At 46.0% G+C, this 21,379-nt stretch overlaps 1 protein-coding gene across 1 annotated transcript in view; it reads right to left on the reverse strand.

Moving 5' to 3' along the window:
* Positions 1–21,379, reverse strand: part of SPOCK1 (SPARC (osteonectin), cwcv and kazal like domains proteoglycan 1) — a 523,795-nt gene that overhangs the window by 149,759 nt on the left and 352,657 nt on the right. The window lies entirely within an intron of this gene.

Consider the following 21,379-nt stretch of genomic DNA (forward strand, 5'->3'; position numbering starts at 1 on the left):
CAGAAAATGATCTCTGGATACATTTTTAAGCAATTTCAGTCCAGCTTCCAATTCGCCATTTGATAAAGGCTCTGAGCTGATGTCACTTTCAACTGCTAAAATAATCAGAATTCTGTTCTTTCATTCCAACTTCAATTCTGCTGCCCCCTCATCCTCACCTTTGTCATAATGATAAATGGTGCTATTACGATGGCTTATGTCCATGGAAGGAACCCCATCCCTTGTGACAAACCGCTGACAGAAAGCCCTGCAGTTACTGCCACCCTTTCTCACGAAGTTGAAGTAGCTTCCCCACCAAACCACTGGGAGTGACTCTCGTGGCCATGGGTTTGTGTCTGGACAGAGGAAGAGTATCTTTGGACTGCCCTTGAATCAGCCAATGATTGTGCCCTTGAAGTGGTAGTCCTGTGTGGTTGTTAATGCTTGGGCTCTGGAGTCAGAAAACACAAGTTCAAATTTCAGCTCAGTGAGTCTGATCTTAGCAGGATTTTGTTAACCCTGTAAACCTCAGTTTCCTCATTTGCAAAACGGGGACAATAGAATCTACTTCAAGCAGATGGTACAGGATTAAGTGGGCTGAGGTATGTAAAGTACTCAGTATAATGCCTGGAAAACGGGAAGCAATAAAAATGGTAGCCATTGTCATAATTATCATTTGCCTCAGTAGATGCGGGTATGAAATTACCACTGCCATAGAAGTGTGACTTAATTCTAAGGCCCGAGGTTGGAAATGGCATTGAATTCCCTGAAGAACTTATGGGGCTGCAAGAGGGAAATCTTTTCTACTAGGTATGAAATGAATGTCCCACTCCTCGGAAATTAGGTTTGGCATCTGAAGTAGCCTACCCTCTTCCAAATGAAGATCAGCTAAGGAAGAGCTCTCATCAACTCGGTCCCACCCTTCCCTCAAACCCGAGTGATTGGGGGAGGGGTAGGAAGAGGAGGTAGGCCTGTTAGAGGAACTACCTTTGAACGTGACATCCAGGTGGATGTCATGTACCCACAGCACAATTCTTGGGACCCCAGGCAGGTGGGCCATAGGGCTGAGCCTGTCTGACCAACAGACCAGAAAAGGAAGTCCTCCGTGGGCCATCTGAGATCAGCCAGTCCAGCTTACTCATTTTACTAATGGGGAAGCCCAATCCCCATTAGTGTTGTACCCGGAGTCAGGAAGGCAACTGGGAGCCGGGCCTACAAGGACAGTCTCACAGCTTAGAGTGTCCAGGGATGAGTCTCTCCTCTCCAGCCCATCTCAGTCTCACCTAGATTGCTAGCTTGAGAATTCCCTGGGGTCACTGCATGTTTGTCACTGAGGTCCTCTCTCCAATGCCTCCCTGCTTCCATAGCAGCTGCCCACCTTACCCTTGCCTCTCTGTCTGGAATAAAAACATCAATTATTTGCATTTCTAAATCACATGGATATGAGGTTTCCTATTATCCTTCGCCAAACACAATATAGGTTTTCAGGATTTGTCCTGGACTACTGAAAAGGGACAGGGGTGATGGGATGCCATGTGGCAGATGCGCAGGCTGTCAGCACAGGCTGAACCTTGGAGTACATAATTCCCTCCGCAGAACGCCACACATTTATCATCATTCGCACAGCAGATTGTCTGACACTGATAATGAATCAGCAAACACAGGCACAAGTTCTGCTATCTGGCAGCCTCACTCCTGGGTTAGTCCCTAGCTACATGCTCATGGCTGAAGCAATTCTCATTGTGAGTGCCCAGGAAGGGGCTATTCAGGCCAAAGAGCAGCTGTCAGAGCAGACAGTGCCATGTGCAGTGAGGCCCCAGAAGAAAGAAACCTGAGGAGCTTAGCCAAAGGTGGGGGGGGGGGGGGGGAGGAGAGGACATGGAGCCAGCAGCTTGGAGGAAAAGATAGAACCAGCTGTTAATTACCAGTTAACAACAGGTCATCCCTTCTCTGTACCTGAATGTCGCCATTAAGTTTACTAAGTGGGGGGCTGAGAGGTGAGACTGGCCAGTGCTCACCATTGGGCTACTCAATACATCCCTGTGCACTGACCCTGTGTGGTCACTCAGCAGTGAATCACCAAATCACAGACTGTCAGAACCGGAAAATACCTTAAAACTAACCCAGCACAACAACTGTATTTTATAAATGAGGAGAAATCAGGGATATAGCTGGTGAGTGACTTGCCCAGTGTCACACCGAAATATGGCCAAGTGACTTCCTAGATAGTTGTCAGACTGAGGTTATCCTGCAGATGACTGCTGCTTGGGACTGTTTCAGCTCCCTACTCCAGCACCTGTTCTTCCACCATCAGGGCTCCATGTTATAAATCATGCCCCTGACACCCCACCCCAGCCCCACACCAACAGAGCAGCAAGCTCCCATTGCCAGCATCCAATGGTCACAGATTATGCCCAGAAGTGTCCTGTCTGACTCCAACTAGGATGCCTTGGGCACTAGAAATATAAAGGCCAAGACATTCTAAATTTGCCCAATTTTAACAAAACAAGCATACTGTTATATTGGGGCAAAGCCAGGTGTTCCTTACCTTACTAGAACACCAGTAGGGATGGCCGCCAAACCTGTGGTCTCTGTCCACAGGCCAAGCTCTATAAAGTTAAGTGCAAGTACAGGCGAGCCTGTGGAGCATGACTTCCCTGGTTACTATGTATCTATTCCAATCTCCACAATTCAGTGCAAACCATAAAAAGCAACCAACCCAGTTGAGGCAAGGGGCTTTCTGACTCCAAGATATTTCAAACTTTTTGAGTCAATGAAGAGTGAAATCCCATAAAGGTATCTAGATGGGATTGCTATTCCCAATGTCACAGACATTCATCAGTTGGGGTGACACAAGCAATTTAGTCTGGAAGGCAGGTTCTACCATCTTCTCCACTGGCAGGAAGCCCTGTGTGCCCCCCGCCTGGCTGGTGCCGAGGCAGTCACACCCCCTACCCTGTGAAAGTGCTGTGCAGAAAACCCAGTCACACGTGCCACGAGGGAGAGAAGACAATTAGTGGGTCACCAGCATTCTTACTCTCTTTGGCTCAGCTGCTTAGTCTCAATCTTTTTCTTTTTCTTTCTTTCTTTCTTTTTTTTTTTTTTTGGTCTACCAAAATAACCAGCATTCATGGTTTTGAAGTAGAGTGATGATTCTTAAGTACAAATCTGGTGATGTGACTCCCACGCTCATAACCTCCCTCTTCTCCCCACCTCCTGGGGCACACTCTAAACTCCTAATTTTGGTGTTAAACTGACTAAGCCTACCTCCACCAAGCCCATCAAGGACTGTTGGTGCCTCTGCACCATCATGTGGGGTTTTCCTGGCTCTGACATATTTCCTCTCCTATCCATATTTCTCCCCTCTCGCCTTCACTCCTCTCTGCCTCATGAGTCTTTATTCAAGGCTCGGCTCCATAGCGCCCTCCCCCAGGGAGTCTCCCGGGGCCCGTCCACAGGTAATGGGGCTGCATGCCATACCACTACAGTCCTGTGACTGCACGTGGTTCCGCTTCCTAACTGGTCTCCAACATGACCAAATAGTAAGAGGCTAGTATTGTTCCAGCAGCACCTGGGGCACACCCAGGCTTAGACCCTTGGGGCCCATGGCAGACGCTGCTTTCTCCTGTGCTCACCATCCCCTTCTTCACTCCAGTATGCCATATCAGCCACCTACATCACTTAAATGTGCCAAGCAAATTCAGGTCTACACAACTTGGCAAAGGCTTTCAATCGGCATAGCTGACGCCTGTCCCTTGTTCAAGTTGCAGATCAGTTGCCTTCCATGAGGTCTCTCCTGATCCTGTGAGCGTTATCACAAGTAGCATTAAACATGACATTGTTTGTTCAACAGTGCACCTCGTTCAGACCCAACTGTGACAGCCACTACAGCACAAAGCAGCTCTTTTCAAGTCTATCTCCATCAAAATACTGTCAACTCCTCAAGGGGGCAGCCAGGTCTTCATCATTCTTATACTCCTGGTGCTTAGAAACAAGACTGACCCTCGAGACACACGAGTTTGCTCAGTGAAATAAGTGAATGTATTCATTTGGACCTTTAGAACTTTCTCCTTTTATTTCTACAGATCATTAGCACTGCCTAGAAAGCAAAAACAGCATGTTTTAAGTAACAAAAATTCAGCAGGCTCTTGTTTCCAGAAATCTTTCTAATTCAGACCTAAAACAACCAATAATAATTAGCAAAAGTTTCTAATGACAACTGAGGAATGGCAGAGGGAGCCCCCCTGTGCATCTGAGGTGAAGGACCCCACACTCCAGAGTCAGACTGTCTCCAAGGCTGCAGGTTCAAACTGCCAACAGATACTAATTTTTTGGATTCAGGAATGAGAAATATGAATTCCTAGGAATTCTCAAGAATTATTGAAACAGTAAGTTTCCTGTATTCTTCACAACACTGTGTGTGTATGTATATGTGTGTTTAACAAATAGCAAATAGTATTAAGTTTAGTAGCATTTTATAAAGAAATGTAGCCTAGGGTGAAAAGTCAAACTCCAGAAATTGTTAGCAAACATTATTAGGTAGTACTCAAATAATGTGACATTTGAATTTTCTAGCAAGGTAACAGCATTGCACAGAATCACATGTTGATGCTGTCAATCTAAAGACTTACATTGTTCTTACACTGTTCTCTGGAACACCACACAGAGGATTGCTATAAAGTGTACTATGCAAATAAATGCATTAATATTTATTTTATTTATAGGAACAACTCACCACCATAGGCAGCAGACTGGACTACACACACACACACTCTAATAAGAGAGCAATAGCTACAAGCAAGACTGACCAGGTCATTACTGCTCCTTCCAAAGAGTTCCTGTCCTAGTTCCTGGACTTGTCAACATCAACCTTCAATCCACATATGTGTTTCCTGTTCTTCCTTTCCACTGGGCCCCAACGCTACTCACTCAGGGACCCCTACCCTCACCAACCCAGCCAAGTCCCATATCCCACCTCTTCCAAGCAAAAGTCTTTGATAACATCAATTGTGACCCATGGGCAGAATAGAACCACAGTCAGGGCCCACAATAAAACGATGGCAGGACAGAGATCTCAAGGTAATATTTTCAGTAATAAATACATATGCAGTTGTAGATTCTCTGACATCAACCCCACAGGATTAAATTTAACAATCAGTGTCAAAAAAATGTAATGACATGGTGGGGGTGGCGCTGCAAAGAGTATATCTAGTAGAATTGCTGACTTTCTTCCTTTCGTTATTGAAGAAGGGTCTTTCAGTTAATTCAATGCATGGTGCATGCTAACATGTCTGTGTCACTGTAGATAGAACAGTTCTTCTCTGTGTATGAACAGCTGGAGAAAGAGTAAAGCGATTCCAGGTGATGAATGAAGAAGAGCAGCAGTAGCCAGGCGTTCTGTGTGACCACCACATGGCAGTCTAAGTGCCCTACTCATCTCCCTGGTTCCTCACACACAGTGCTGGCATCATCCCCTTTTACCGGAGGGAAAGCTGTGGCTGGGCCCTTCGTTCTCTCATCAGATCTCTAGAGCAGACCTGTCAGCTCAGAGGCATGGAGAACCCACCCAAGAAGAACTCTTTCTTATACTCACAGTGAGGGCTGTTGGCAGCCAGCATTTTCTGCATTTTACTTTCCTGCTAGTATCAAATGATCCATTCATAAACAAGATTGAATTTGTCTGCAAAATCAGAAGTACCTGCTCTAAATCAAGAATGGAAGACACTTAGATAGTTGACATGGTGCCTCTTTTGAACTGGAGACAAAATAATGAATGTTAACTGAAACGAAAAACATGTTAACCATTGGCACAGTAAAATGATGCTATAATTCCTCTGTTGTTAGGGCACTTTGAGTCATTATGCTAAGTCAGACAGTTACACAGAAAGAGCATAATGGCCTCTGTCATTTACAGAACCTGCTCTGATGAGAGAGACAGGCTCCTACGTGGGCCATTCTCCATGCTGGTATCTACAGAGTCATGACTCTCCTTCCTTTTCCAAATGAAGGGCCCAGACATGAGATCCTGTCTAAAGAGTACAATTTTCCTAATAAACAGATGTTTATTAGAGAACTGTACAACTGGAAAAAGAGCAATCATTCTCCATGCATTACCTAGGGGGGTCCAAAGTGCTTCTGAGCACTCAGCTGGTACAAGACACACTGTCTAGAGAAGCTTGAAATTTCAAAGGATAAATGTATAATAATAATAATAGCAGCTAAACTTTTACTGAGCTGATACTACTATTCCTACCATCAATAATAACAAATGTGTCCTGAGCTCTTACAATGTTTCAGGCACTGTTTTTAAGCCCTTTGCACTAACAGTCTCATCTACTCTGCCGGCAGCCCCAACAGGAAGAAAAGTTATGGTGGACCATGGGAAGCTGTGCTGGGGAGTGGGGTGAGAGACTTCACAGGCACAGCAGACCTATGTGGATGGAGAACTCATACTCACAAGGTTGGTCCCAGTCATCGGGGTGGAATTTTCTCTAATGCCCTGATTCAAGGTCACAAAATCAACCATAGGAAAGCCAGCCCCTCTATGTAGCTCCATCCCATCAGACTTGACCCAGGTAAGAAGGTAAGGCTCATGATGTATTGCAGGTTAAGGCTCAAACACATCAGAAGTGACCAGTAGGCCCCTGAATAAGCAGAGAGCCATCAGGTATGCTTCTAAATTCTAACCAACCCAGATTTCTAAAGCACCTTCTAACCTACAGGATAAGTGCTTATTGTTAAAATTTTAGAGCAAAAGAATCAGGGCCACCAAAATGAAATGTTCCTGGTATGAACGCAACCCCAAAAGTATGAACATCTCTCTGGGTGTATGTGAATGTCAACTTCTAGACCAGTGTTTCCAATGATTTCAGATCCAATGATTGCAAACTCTATCATCTCATACAACATCAGGGTAGTTAACTTTTCTGTGGACCAGCACAAAATTTCTGGTGGATGGGCATCAGTCAGTGAACTAGGGGCTGAAAACCACTGGTCTAGATTATGGTTCATTCCTACTCGAGCCTCTGTGATTGCCTTTCACTGGAGCTGTGTAATGGCCAAGTCATCACATCTAATCTTGACAGATGAAAAGATTCAACAGCCAATGAGAGTCCCTAGCAACACTGCAGGTGCACGTGTAAATAAGCTGAAAACAATCCAGAAGGCACACACCACACATGGAAGACACCTCAGTGAGGAGGGAATGAGGCTAGGAGAAAGGTACCTTGTGCTTTGTGACACTGTGTGTCTCTGTCATCTGACTCCCTTACCACCGTGTATTGCTGGTCTAATCGATTCCAAATCTGAACAAAGAAATGCATTTTCAGAATTTTTAAAGAAATGCATGCTGCAAAACCCACAGCTGCCTGCCAGCCCCCCATTTCTTCTGTAGTGTTTAAGAAGCCAAAGTGGTTGGAAAAGAGAGACCTCCTAGGCAGAAAGAAGGACTGGAGAGAAGGGAGTGCACCCTCAAAGGTTTCCATGAAGACTGAGGGTTGAGATCAGTTGACTGGAACTAAATTTCCACACAACTATATTTTGAGGGTCTGTTTAAGTGAAGCTATCAAATCAAAAAGTATAAATAATCCAAATGTGGTTTGGAATCTAGAGATAATCTTTTTTTAACAAACACTTGTTAAGTACCTGTTTATGTGGCAGAAATTGGGCAAAGAATTCAAAGAGAGCCAGCACGTATAGTAAATGTACTTCCTGTAATATATATCACATGTAACAATTACTCCTAAGCATAGTGATCACATTACTCTGAGTGACTGAATTTATTCAGGCTAGATGTTATCAACTATTATTATTCTTTGTTTTTTTATTGATTGATTTTAGTGAGAGAGGAAGAGAAAGAAAGAGAGACAGGAACATCGATCTGCTCCTGTATGTGCCCTGACCGGGGATCAAACCAGCAACCTCTGTGCTTTGGGACGATGCTTTAATCAACTGAGCTATTGGGTCAGGGATTATTTTTATTCTTACTCACATCTTGAGAGTCTCACAGACTACCCAAATATCCAAGAAAATCCCTACATGGCAAGAAAGTTGCTGTTAATTTCAGGACTTCCTACACACTTCTACACTGAAGAGTGCCCAAAGAATTTGTGTGGTCGATGGGCAAAGGAAAAAGAACTTGCCAGATCACAAATCCAGACCTCTGGTGTTGCCCATGTTTCTGAACATTACTTGAATCCAGGTGTCCTTATACTTGAAATGAAATATATATGTCCAGGGACCCTAATCACACCTACTTCTAGCCTAGCTCACAAAGCCCTCTGTGCCGCCTGGCCACATCAGGAAGACTAGCGGGCTGAGGTGACTATGTAAATTCCACTGACTCTGCGTCTGCAGTCACCTTCCATTAAGAGAATGACAAAGCATGGCAAGTGGCACCAAGGGGCTCCCAAAGTTCAGCTAGTTAAATGAGAATGGCCACCAGAGCTACATGCAAAACAGTTTGTGCGTGTATGCTCAAATTCACATGCGCTCACACACACATACACACAAGAATTCTGCTCTGTTAAGGAAAAGCTCCAAGCCAGCAGTGTAATAGCAAGCTTTTAGGAAAATGCAAGTGAACAGTTGAGCTTTCTTTATTCCCTTAGGATAACAGGAAGCAGTGTACTCTGTTTTAAAAATCCATTTCTTCCCTAAAGGGGCCAGAAAAGGCACTGTTACTATTGCCCACTGACCTTTGGCCTACCCATTTGACTTCTCATTTCATCTTTGCTTGTTGGCCCGAGAAAGAGAAGTCACTTTGTAGCCTTGGACCTTAGAGAAAATCTTTAGCAATGGACATGCTAATTGTGGAAGAAAAAACAAGTCAATGATAATCAAGGAAATCCAAGCCCAAGACTTTCACCTGGCCTCCCTTCCTGAGCATTTGTAATCCTGCCTCTTCACAGGAGGGACCGGGAGACAGAGCGGTTTGCTAACACAGCTTCCAGCTAATTGTGTGTAAGCCCAGGTGTACATGTGGTGGGGGAAGGCAAGCACATGGTTTTCAGGCGGCTCTGCTGCTATAATCCTACAAAAACAAGTGCTTGAATTCCTGGAGGTCGATCAATTATTATAGAATATGTGTATGAGAGAAAAAATGCCTATATTTGTTCCCTAGTCACCAGCAGCAAAGCACCCATTCTGGGAGGGCCATGCACGATCTACTTGAGGAAGAACAAGTTAGCAACACAAAGCAGAAGTATGTAGACGGCATCGGGGACAAAGCTGTTTTCAGGACAGGCCCAGAAACAGGTGGGAAGCTGATAGGAACATGGTTTCCAAGGAGATCCAGCTGAAAACCAACATCCACAAACCATCCACCAGAAGCAATGCAGACTGTGGGCGCTGCCACAACAGCACCGCCACTTCTCCCCTGTGCTGAAGGCTTTCTGCACACTCGGCATTGGAGGAGAGAGGCCGCTGCACCCTTGCGGCCTTTGCTGGGGAGGAATTTCCCAGACAAGGCCAAGTACCAAGGCTAACTCCACTGCCTTACATTTTTCCAACACTTACCTTCCCCACCAGTACCCTCCCATCCTTTCCCAAGGGCCAGCTCCAATGCCACGCCTCTCGTGTACAGGCAAGATGATCAAGAAAGTGTTGCCACAGGGAAGAGTACACCAGCACATCCCAGTGCTATTCCAGAGCAGAACCTGGACAGATGTGCAGAAGGGAACCACAGGAAAGCTTCTGGCTCGAGATAAGGAAGACAGCTCACACAGCATTGCAGGAGCTCTGGCCTCAGTCCCCTAGAGCAGTGGTCCCCAACCCCCGGGGCCACGGACCGGTACTGGTCCACAGAGAAAGAATAAATAACTTACATTATTTCTGTTTTATTTATATTCAAGTCTGAACGATGTTTTATTTTTAAAAAATAACCAAATTCCCTCTGTTATATCCATCTAAGATTCACTCTTGATACTTCTCTTGGTCACATGATACATTTATCCATCCCACTCTAAAGGCCGGTACGTGAAAATATTTTCTGACATTAAACCGGTCCATGGCCCAAAAAAGGTTGGGGACCACTGCCCTATAGGAAGGCGACTATTGAAGGTACTGTGATCTGTGCGAGCATTCTTCCACAGATGGACACTGAGGGGGTTGTTTCCATTTCTTTAATAGTGTATGTCAGTGGTAGTCAACCTGGTCCCTACCACCCACTAGTGGGCATTCCAGCTTTCATGGTGGGCGGTAGTGGAGCAACCAAAGTATAAATAAAAAGATAGATTTAACTATAGTAAGTTGTTTTATAAAGATTTACTCTGCCGCCTGACCTGTGGTGGCGCAGTGGATAAAGCGTCGACCTGGAAATGCTGAGGTCGCCGGTTCGAAACCTGGGCTTGCCTGGTCAAGGCACATATGGGAGTTGATGCTTCCAGCTCCTCCCCCCTGTCTCTCTCTCCTCTTTCTCTCTCTCTCTCTCTGTCTTTCTCTCTCCCTCTCTAAAATGAATAAATAAAATAAAAATTTAAAAGAAAAAAGAATAAAAATATTAAAGATTTACTCTGCCAAACTTAGCAAAAATCCGACATAAAGTACTTGGTAAGTAATTATTATTATATGCTTTAACTTGCTGTAACTCTGCTTTATAAATTTTATAAAGTAACTTCCCTACTTTATAAATCACCATTACTGTGGAACCGGTGGGCAGTTAGAAAATTTTACTACTAACAGAGATACAAAAGTGGGCGGTAGGTATAAAAAGGTTGACTACCCCTGGTGTTTGTAATCAAGTGCACTGAGCATCCTGGGATATAAGTCTTTATGTGCATCTGTATCTACTTCCATAAGACAGATTCTCCAAAATGGAGTCATGGAGCCAATGAGACCGAAATGCCCACCAGAAATATTGCACCAACTTACGCTCCCATCAACAGCACCTGCAGGGAGCGTTACTCCATGCCCCAACCCTGCACTCTGCAGGCTCTCCCAGGTATTGCCACGGGAGCTGCTCTGAAGCAGTGCTTGGATCTAGCACCGAAGGTCTGGAAGTAATCAACAGAGCCATTAAGAGCAACAACCAACTTTGCCCCATAACAGAAAGTGAAAAAAAGAAAGGGCACAGAGAGAAACCGCTCAAGTTGGAGAACAGGGAGACAGACTAGCAGGAAATCAGATATCAGCCCCAGCATGTTCTGATGAGTTTGCAGGTATACTGAGGGTCACACCTGGGAGGGGGTGGCAGCTGTGAGCCCAAATCCCCTCCCAGGGTGTGTGCTCATCACCCCGCACCTCAGCCCCAGGCTTCTCCCCAGGACAGGGCAGCTGGGCCCGTGAGAACGTTGCCTGCTGCCTTCCCAGACTTCCTCTGGCTGAGTGGTCCCGTTTCGGGCTACACGCAGTCCTGTATGTCTCACTCTGAAGGGCAGGACATCCAGCCCTGCAGGCCAAGGGGCAGAGGAGTCAGAGTTTGGAGAGGAGGGCCGTGGAGGCTGCTGGCCTCCTGGATGGAGCGGGCAGGTGGACTGGCCCATGTGAGGGGCTCAGTGGACAGCTGCTTCTGATGCCACTGCAGAGTGGGCTCCCTGCCCGGGTCCCTTCCCTTTCTCCTTCCTGAGGGCAGATTTGAAGGCATTCTGAATAACATTCTGAACAACATAGACCCTCAGCTCTGAGAGACTCAAGGGGTCGATGAAACAGATGAAAACTGTCACCACCAAGGCCAAGCCTGTGGCCCCAGACAGTTGACCTGTGGGTGTGTCCAGTCGCTTAGTACAGAGAGAGGGCAGGCACAGAAACAAGGACCCACAGAATGAGGCCACCAGGTTGGGGCAGAGTCTGGAGTATGTTACTCTCTCCTGAAAACAGGGTCACTTTCCCACCAGGCTGACAAATTACCTCCATTTTCCCTGTGACGTTTCACAGGCACTTTCTGGGCGGTTTCTGAGCATCCAGAAATGTGGTAGGTTTTCTACAAAAAACAAAGGGCATCAGGATACACCTCGTCCTCATGTGAACAACGCAGCCCCCACGCAGAGCCTCGCTGTGGGACCCAGTTGACTATCAGAGCCGAGTAGACCCGCTCAGCCCTGCAGTCCAGCCCCTTTCCTGGCTGAACTGACTCATTCATCCCAGATTGTAGGGAGAACCCACACTGTGCGGAAACCCACGTTCACACTCCCAGCGGCACCTGGACACGACAAGGAAGTGGATAAGCACACCGAGGGGGCAGTCTGCGCTCTGCAGCAGCGAACTTACTGGTCACGACAACAGGCACCACCCAGAACACAGCAAACTGCAGGGCCGTCCACACGTGAGCCCTGTGGGCCCGAGCAACTCTGCCCTGGTGAGGGCAGCTACCCCAACTAACTGCTCCTCTGGGAGGTAGAAGCTCAAACAGGAGGCTAACTTTATTGTGCCAGCACTACACTTATCACTCTCCTTATCACAATCCCATAATGTGGTTTTTATAGTCATCCTTTGGAAAGAAAATGGAGATTTAGTGCAGGAAAGTATCTCAAGGGCATATGACTCTTACACAGAGGTGGGCTTCGGGGGCACCTTGCTCTGCACCCCCATCTCTACCCCACATGGCTGTGTGGTATGCAGCAAGTCACAGAGTGGCATCACGTGCTTTTAAACCACCACAACTACTAGTAAACACCACTAGTTAACACTGCCCCTTCTCTGCCTCCCTCCCACGCCCTGGCCCTGGCTGCAGCTGGGAATGTTTGCTCTCTTCTTGAAGCTTTATATCATGGGATTTTTTATTTTTTAGCTTAGAGTAATATGTTTGTGTCCCTAACCTCTTTCATTAGACTGTAAGCTTCAATGAGGAGATCTCCAGGATCTTCACGTGAGCTCATGCCACACACACACACACACACACACACACACACACACACCTCTAACTTCTCTCACATAGCACACGATTTGGCTTAAAGAACAATTATTCAAGAAAATTCTGCCCTGGCCAGTTAGCTTAGTTGGTTGGAGCATCGTCCTGAAATGACAAGGTTATGGGTTTGATCCCCAATCAGGGTACATACGAGAAGCAACCAATGAATGTACAACCAAGTGGAACAACAAATGAATGCTTCCCTTCTCCCTCTCTTTCTCTCTCCGTTTCTCTAAAAAATCAATCAAGCAATAAATAATTAAGCCCTGGCTAGATGGTTTGGTTGGTAGAAGCATCATCCTGAAGCACAGAGGTTGCCAGTTCAATCCACAGTCAGGGCACATATGGAAGCAGCTTCACATTCTTGTCTCTCTGTCTCTCTCTCCCTGCCTCTCTCTAATAATAATAATAATAATAATAATAATAATAATAATAAAAATAAAATAAAGACAATTCAGTCCATCCTAAGGCACATAATTCTGTCTGTATCCTGCTTAAACCACATAAGATGTCCTTTGTGACTGGCCTGAGAGGCAAACCTGACCTAGGACCTTCAAGGCCCTGCAGGACCTGGCCCTGCCTCCCCCCGCCCACCTCCTGCAGCCAAACCATCTCGGTCACTGAGTCCCTGCAGCACAGGCCTCACCTCACTTCCTTCAGGACAGCAGGTCCCTACCTCCGCAAGGGCCGTTCAGTCCTTGACGACACTCCCGCTCTCGGCCCAGAGGGCACCTACCACCCCAGCTCCCCACTGAGCCACCCCCTTCAACTAACCTAAAGTGGCCCTCTCTTACGGCACCCCGCTCTTATCCTTCCTACCTCTTATCGCAATATTAGATACTTCATTCCTTTTTATCTTTTTCCAACAAACTTTCATCTCCACAAGGATAGACCACATCCATTTGTCACCAAATTCCAAACATACAGCCATATCTGGCGAATGGGAGGCACCATCAATATGTGTGAAACAAAGAAATGATCAGAGTCCAACAGAGTGGGATGTGAGCTCATGAGCTTTAACCCATCACTGCGGGTGTAGGTGAGTTGTTTCCGGAGAACGAGGCCTGCCAAAATGATGACGAGAGGGACTCGAGCCCTAAAGCTCTTCATCATCATTGCAGTGTTCACCAACGGCCACCCCTGGCTTCCGCCAAGAGAAGGACTCTGGTTCCAGGTCAGAGGGGAGCCCTGCCTCTCTGCCTTCCACTTGGGAATGCCTGATAGCCAGGGGAGGTTGGAGCCAGGTCTCCTCCCTCCCGTCAGGTAGATGGGAGGCTGGACCTGCACTTCAGTGGGAAGCATGTCCCACTGTGGCGGGATCAGGGATCAGGGACCAGGCAGGCCAGAAGAGGGGCCGTCCCCCCAACCCCATAATGGAGCCACATCCCTTTCAGTGTGTGCCCAGGAGAAATACCATTAAGGAGAACACCTTGGAAAGGAACCAAGGTCCCCAAACTAATCAACTTTCATCTCGGCTGTCCCTCTGTGCATGGAAGGCCATGCCCTCAGCCCACTCTCTCCATGAGGAACATTAAAGGCAGGACATTAGCCTGCAAACATTCCATTTAAAACTAAAGTACTCTAAAGATAGCCTTGGATGCCTGTCTAAATCATCCCGAGTCCACTTTCTGGCCCCAGAACCAGCCTGGCCAGTGCCCCAATGGGCCCTACTATGGTGCTTGATACCCATAAAGTGTGTCTTTCACAGTTCATTGGTTCAACTGATCTGATATAAAATGTCCAAACTGAAACCCTGAGCGCCAGGATCTTAATAAGCTTAGAAAGAGCTGCAAGCAGCCCACAGTAGATTTATTAATAACAAAGGTCAAGGAAAGAGGTTTTGAAAAACCAAAACAGAAGTTAGTGAAAGGGGAAATTCCATCTGATCGCTTTTGTAAGAGAAGATGATGTGTTCTGTGAATGGCCACATGGGCCTAGCTCCACTGGGATACCTGACACCGTATAGGCACCGTAATGTCTCCCATCCAAGTACTAACCAGGCCCGACCCTGCTTAGCTTCCGAGATCAGACGAGATCGGGCGCATTCAGGGTGGTATGGCCGTAGACTAGGCACCGTAATGTCTTCAGGGAGCTGCAAGAGGGATGGACATGCTAACACAATGATGCTCACCTCTGTGCTACCCAGCCAACCCCGAGCCCTTGGTGGAAATCACACCTAGTGATTATCTCTTCAAAACTAGCACGCCCACCTCAGCCTCCTCTTTCTAATCTACGGAACTCTGAGGCCTGAACATGCTACTCTCACATGCTTTAATGTTCAAGACAGCGATAAACGGAACAGCAGCAGCCCTGTCGCTGGGCAGAACTGCATAGCAGGCCGTGCACATCATGCTTTCCAACAGAGATCTCGGGAGGAGACCAGAGTCAGCCCCGACCCTGTAAACAACCATCCCCAGCTTCAGGATGCTGGCTCTCTAGTGTCCAATGCCCCGGCGTCTGGGCACATGTGCATTCTGGGAATTCCATCATAAAACAGCTCAATTTCCTACAGACAGAACATGGCTCAAAAAGGACAATGACCCAGTGCTGCGGTGTCCATTGGAAGTGGGAGCTGCCCCCTCTGGTGGGCGACTTCTTCAGCAGCACAGCCTGCGGGTGGGGGGGTGAGAGCCTGGAGGAGGGTGCTGGTGGGGGTTCTGACAGGGCAGAGGCACTGGCCCTTGCCAGCCACACCCAGAAACTGCCCACCCAGGCAGAAGGCCTTTAGACTTACTGGGAGACCTTGTCTGCATTTTTTTGTTTTTGCTTTTTGAGGGCAAACAAGGAGAAACAAGATATGGGTCTGGCCAATTTTACTGGTAGTCACGATTCTGAATATTTTAATGCATTTGTAAAGTTTGCCCAGTGAATCTGTCTTATGATTTAAGATCTGTCTCTGACTCTGCCCTCCCTGCTCCAAGGGACTAAAAATTCCACACAATTATCCTCATCTCCGTTATGAATTGCTTTTTACTCTCTGATGCTCTTGTCATCAAGATTCTCTAATCAATACCCTCAGTTTCGAGGTGGAAAAAAGGAGCAGAGAAAATAACTGGCCTGCTTGGGTTAAGAAATCTCACGAGCGAAGGCCGCAATGGCGGCTGGGTCCTCACTGGCACAGGCAGATAGCACTTCAGTTGTTTTAAAAATATAAACCTACAGTTGAAAGTAACTAAATATCTCTATGTTTAAGTGACATGTGGTTTAAAAAATGAATGATTGATTTAAAAAAAAACAACCTCAAAGGGGGAATAATGAACCCAGAGTTATTGCTACTGGCACACAGAGGAGGAAATGGGTTTACTACACAGGCCCCCACCAACGCTCTGTAAGGAGCTGGAGTTGGGACAGAAGGGCCCAGGCCTGTGTGTAGCGGTGCCTCCGGGACCAGCAGCAGACTAGATGGTGGGCTTCAGCCATGCAGGGAAGAGGGAACCACTAGTGGGAGCTCACACCCACAGCTCCCGGAGCGGAGGAGACTGCATGGCATTTCTCCATTCTGGTTCCGATCTGCCCCATTACTGGCCCCGTGCAATCAAGGGAGTATTTTAAAAAACCTCAATACTCTCATCTGAAAAATGGGGATCATAACATAGACCTAGCTGACTATTGTGAGAAGTCAGCACGATTTCTTCTGCCACGTGTGCCTAACATGGTGGGTGGTGAGTAAGCGGCATCTCTTGAATCAACTACTATCCTTTTGTTTTCCACAGTGCCCAGAGGCAGGTATTTGTAAAACAGATTATGGTGATGGTTTTTTTGTGTATAAAAGTGACTGGTTTCAGCATGGTATTGGCAGAAAAATAGACACTCAGACCAATGGAACAGAATAGAAAGCCCAGAAATAAAACCACATATATATGGTCAAATAATTTTGATAAAGGGGCCAACAACACACAATGGAGAAAAGAAAGCCTCTTCAACAAATGGTGTTGGGAAAACTGGAAAGCCACATGCAAAAGAATGAAACTCGACTACAGCCTGTCCCCGTGTACAAAAATTAATTCAAAATGGATCAAAGACCTAAATATAAGACCTGAAACAATAAAGTACATAGAAGAAGACATAGGTACTAAAATCATGGACCTGGGTTTTAAAGAACATTTTATGAACTTGACTCCAATGGCAAGAGAAGTGAAGGCAAAGATAAATGAATGGGACTACATCAGAATAAAAAGTTTTTGCTCAGCAAGAGAAACTGATATCAAAATAAACAGACAGCCAACTAAATGGGAAATGATATTTTCAAACAACAGCTCAGATAAGGGCCTAATATCCAAAATTTACAAAGAACTCATAAAACTCAACAACAAACAAACAAACAATCCAATAAAAAAATGGGAAGAGGACATGAACAGACACTTCTCCCAGGAAGAGATACAAATGGCCAACAGATATATGAAAAGATGCTCAGCTTCATTAGTTATTAGAGAAATGCAAATCAAAACTACAATGAGATACCACCTCACCCCTGTTAGATTAGCTATTATCAACAAGACGGGTAATAGCAAATGTTGGAGAGGCTGCGGAGAAAAGGGAACTCTCATCCACTGTTGGTGGGACTGTAAAGTAGTACAACCATTATGGAGGAAAGTATGGTGGTTCCTCAAAAAACTGCAAATAGAACTACCTTATGACCCAGCAATCCCTCTACTGGGTATATACCCCAAAACCTCAGAAACATTGATACGTAAAGACACATGTAGCCCCATGTTCATTGCAGCACTGTTCACAGTGGCCAAGACATGGAAACAACCAAAAAGCCCTTCAATAGAAGACTGGATAAAGAAGATGTGGCACATATACACTATGGAATACTACTCAGCCATAAGAAATGATGACATCAGATCATTTACAGCAAAATGGTGGGATCTTGATAACATTATATGGAGTGAAATAAGTAAATCAGAAAAAAACAAGAACTACATGATTTCATACATTGGTGGAACATAAAAACGAGACTAAGAGACATGGACAAGAGTGTGGTGGTTACCAGGGGTGGGGCGAGGGAGAACGCAGGAGGGAGGGAGGGAGAGAGTTAGGGGGAGGGGGAGGGGTACAGAGAACTAGATAGAGGGTAACCGAGGACAATCTGACTTTGGGCGAGGGGTATGCAACATAATTTAATGACAAAATAACCTAGACATGTTTTCTTTGAATATATGTACCCTGATTTATTAATGTCATCCCATTACCATTAATAAAAATTTATTTAAAAAAAAAGTGACTGGTTTCAAAAGTGGGCTCAAACCCACAAAGCTTAACTTCCATACCTAGCCTGGAAATAGCACCAGACCCTCACTGGCACCCTGTCCAGACCAAAAGCACAGCAAATGAAGATTCCCCAAGGTTAAAGCAGAGCACAAGGTAATACATGAGCCCCTCGGAGAAAGGCCATGACCTACATGAATATAAAACCTTACTAGGGGATGTGGGCATGATCGCACTTAGGTAATTACCGATGTCTTCAGTTGTGAAGCACCAGAAAACAACCGGGGCCCCTAGGAATCACCCACCATCCACGTGGCCATGTGTCTTCCAAACCGAGACAGACACATGTGTGTAATCAACCTGCTCTGAGCCCCTATAGCAGGAGGAGTGCTCTGTTGTAAAACAAAACTGAGATGAAATAACCATCCTCCTTTCAAATACCCTCTGAGAGTTTGGTATCTGAGGCGCGTTCTGTGATGTGCTTCTCTCTGACCTCAAACACTTGGATTCTTTTTTTCAAGTTCACATAAAAGAGAGAAAGGGCCCAAATTGGTCTACTGCACCACCAGCCTCCACTGGATGTGGATTCTTTGCTGGTGTGGAGATAATTAGGAAGTGGAGACAGAGAGCCATTGCATTGGAGAGGCCTGGCCCACTGAGACTCCAGCTCCTCATTTAAAAACAGGTTAGTTCCCACCGCTCCCAAAAGGCTTTTGAGGGTACACTCAGATATTGAAAGCCCATACTGACATCCTTTCTTCCCATTCACAAGACACTTGCAGAATTTGAGAATATGGCTTGTCTGGAAAGCTTACAACAAATGCTTCAATTTTCCATTCTCCAAATAAAAATCAATGGCAACAAAGAGGTAAAATCAATGTCTAGTGCTCGGCAGGGAGAAGTGCCCCCCTCCCCATCTCTTGCTCACCCAGAACAATAAATCAGACCAGCCATTCCGATGGCAGCAAATCCCTGAGAGCAGAGCCTTCTGCAGGTCATATGGCTTTCTGTCCACCCTTCTGTCCCTTATTGAGGGCATTTTCTTTAAGAAGACCTAAATATTCTCACCTGATCTGTGGTGGTGCTGTGGATAAGGCATCAACCTAGAATGCTGAGGTTGCCGGTTCAAATCCCTGGGCTGGCCCAGTCAAGGCACATATGGTAAGCAACCACTATGAGTTGATGCTTCCTGCTCCTCCCCCACCTTTTCTCTCCTTCTTTCTCTCTCCCCTCAATAAATGAGTAAAAATAAAATCTTAAAAAAAGAAGAAGAACACCTAAATACTCTCAAACAAATCAATTTGCCAGTGGGGTCTCTGGCATCTAAGACCAGAGTTTGACCTGTCTCCCTAACGATCCATTTTCCATTACCAAGCCTTAAAGAATGCTCAGGCACCTCGTGGGCCTACTCCCTCAGGCTTCCTGGCACCATAGATGAGCTGCATTCTCCAGGGTTTCTTGTAAATGCAAATCATATAATATACACTCTTTTAAAAAATTGATCTGTCTTCTTTCACTCAGCATACTTAAGAAATTCATTCATGCTGCTGCTGCATCATGAAGATCCTATTTCTCTTATTGCTGCATAGTATTCCATGACAGTGGATAGACCACAGTCTGTTTATCCATCATCTGCTGATGGATATTTGGGTTGTCTCCAACTTTTGGCTATAGCAACTGAGGCAGCTATGAAAGTCCCTGAGTAGGTCTTTGTGTGGACCTAAGCTTTCATTGCACATTTAGATACAAATCTTTCGTTGGATCTATGTTTTGCAAATACTTTCTCCCGGTGTGGCTTGTCTTTTTATTTTAATTTTGATGATACCCAATTTGTTGATTTTCTATTTATTTTAGCATTTATAGTTCGTATTTTTTGTGTGTGTCTTGGTTAAGAAATTTTTGTCAGGCCCTGGCCAGTTGGCTTGGTGGCAGAGCGTCGGCCTGGCATGCGGAAGTCCCGGGTTCGATTCCCGGCCAGGGCACACAGGAGAAGCACCCATCTGCTTCTCCACCCCTCCCCCTCTCCTTCCTCTCTGTCTCTCTCTTCCTCTCCCGCAGCCGAGGCTCCATTGAAGCAAAAGATGGCCCGGGCGCTGGGGATGGCTCCTTGGCCTCTGCCCCAGGCGCTAGAGTGGCTCTGGTCACGACAGAGTGACGCCCCGGATGGGCAGAGCATCGCCCCCTGGTGGGCATGCCGGGTGGATCCCGGTCGGGCGCATGCTGGAGTCTGTCTGACTGCCTCCCGGTTTCCAGCTTCAGGAAAAAAAAAAAAAAAAAGAAAGAAAAGAAATTTTTGTCAAATCCAAGGTTACTACTCTTGTTTTCTTCCGAAAGTTTTATTGTCTTGGCTCTTATATTTAGGATCCATTTCTAACTTTTTTTTGTTTAGTGCGCTACATGATCACTAATATATATAACAGCACAATCATAAAAATACTCATTTCTAAATATTAACCGAAGACAGTCCAATATGAAGTATAGGCCCACCGTGATAAACAAGTTTTGACAAAAACGAACCAATGGACAAAACCTGTGACTGGCAGAATGGAAGGAAATGTGCTGGGATGTTTTCATTCCTATTTTAAGATTATATGACCATGACCAATTTCCTCTTTCTTTCTACTTGTCCATGTTTTCTTTAACAAGCATCACCTATCATTACAAAAATAAATAAATAAATTGCAATATTGTGAAAGAGTCCTCTGAGAGAAGGCTTCCCGATTCCCAGCAGCCTTCACAGTGCTCTTTAGTGCATGAATGGCCCCTCTGGAGAACCAGAACGATGAACACACTACCAAGAATTCCCCTTTTCCCAAGATTAATAGCAGGAAAAGATGAAATAAAGAACTTCCAAAGAAAATTCTCCAGAGAGGATGTGAGTTTAGATGAAGCCTCTAAAAGAAGGCAAACACAGACCCAAAAGCTACCCTAACAAAGAAAAAGAATTCCAGTAGAGGGAGGGCTGGTTGCCTGGCCCCACCCCCTCCCCTGATCCGCTAGCCCTGAACTCTGCAGTTACAGACCTCTGGGGCAAACTGCTAGCTGCTCCATTCACTCCATCTCTGAGAGCAGGGAAAGCTAATGGAAGTCTCTTGCAGATGGGCTCCCTGTCCTTCTGTCCCAATGTGCTTGCAGAGACAGTCTCAGCCAGCCTCCCAATCAGCCCCCGGCTCCCAGCCACCTCTCTGTGTGTGTGCACGGCTCCCCGTCTGGAAGGCAGGATTTGCCTCTTGAGTTGCTGCAGAGGCCAGACTGGCTGATGGAATTGCCTACAGATGTTTCAGAGAGAGAAAGATTACTTCCCGGATTGATGCATATATAGAGAGTTGTCAACATGGTCCCGCT

The sequence above is a fragment of the Saccopteryx bilineata genome, chromosome 4 (genome assembly GCF_036850765.1).
Source record: "Saccopteryx bilineata isolate mSacBil1 chromosome 4, mSacBil1_pri_phased_curated, whole genome shotgun sequence".
NCBI lineage: Eukaryota > Metazoa > Chordata > Mammalia > Chiroptera > Emballonuridae > Saccopteryx > Saccopteryx bilineata.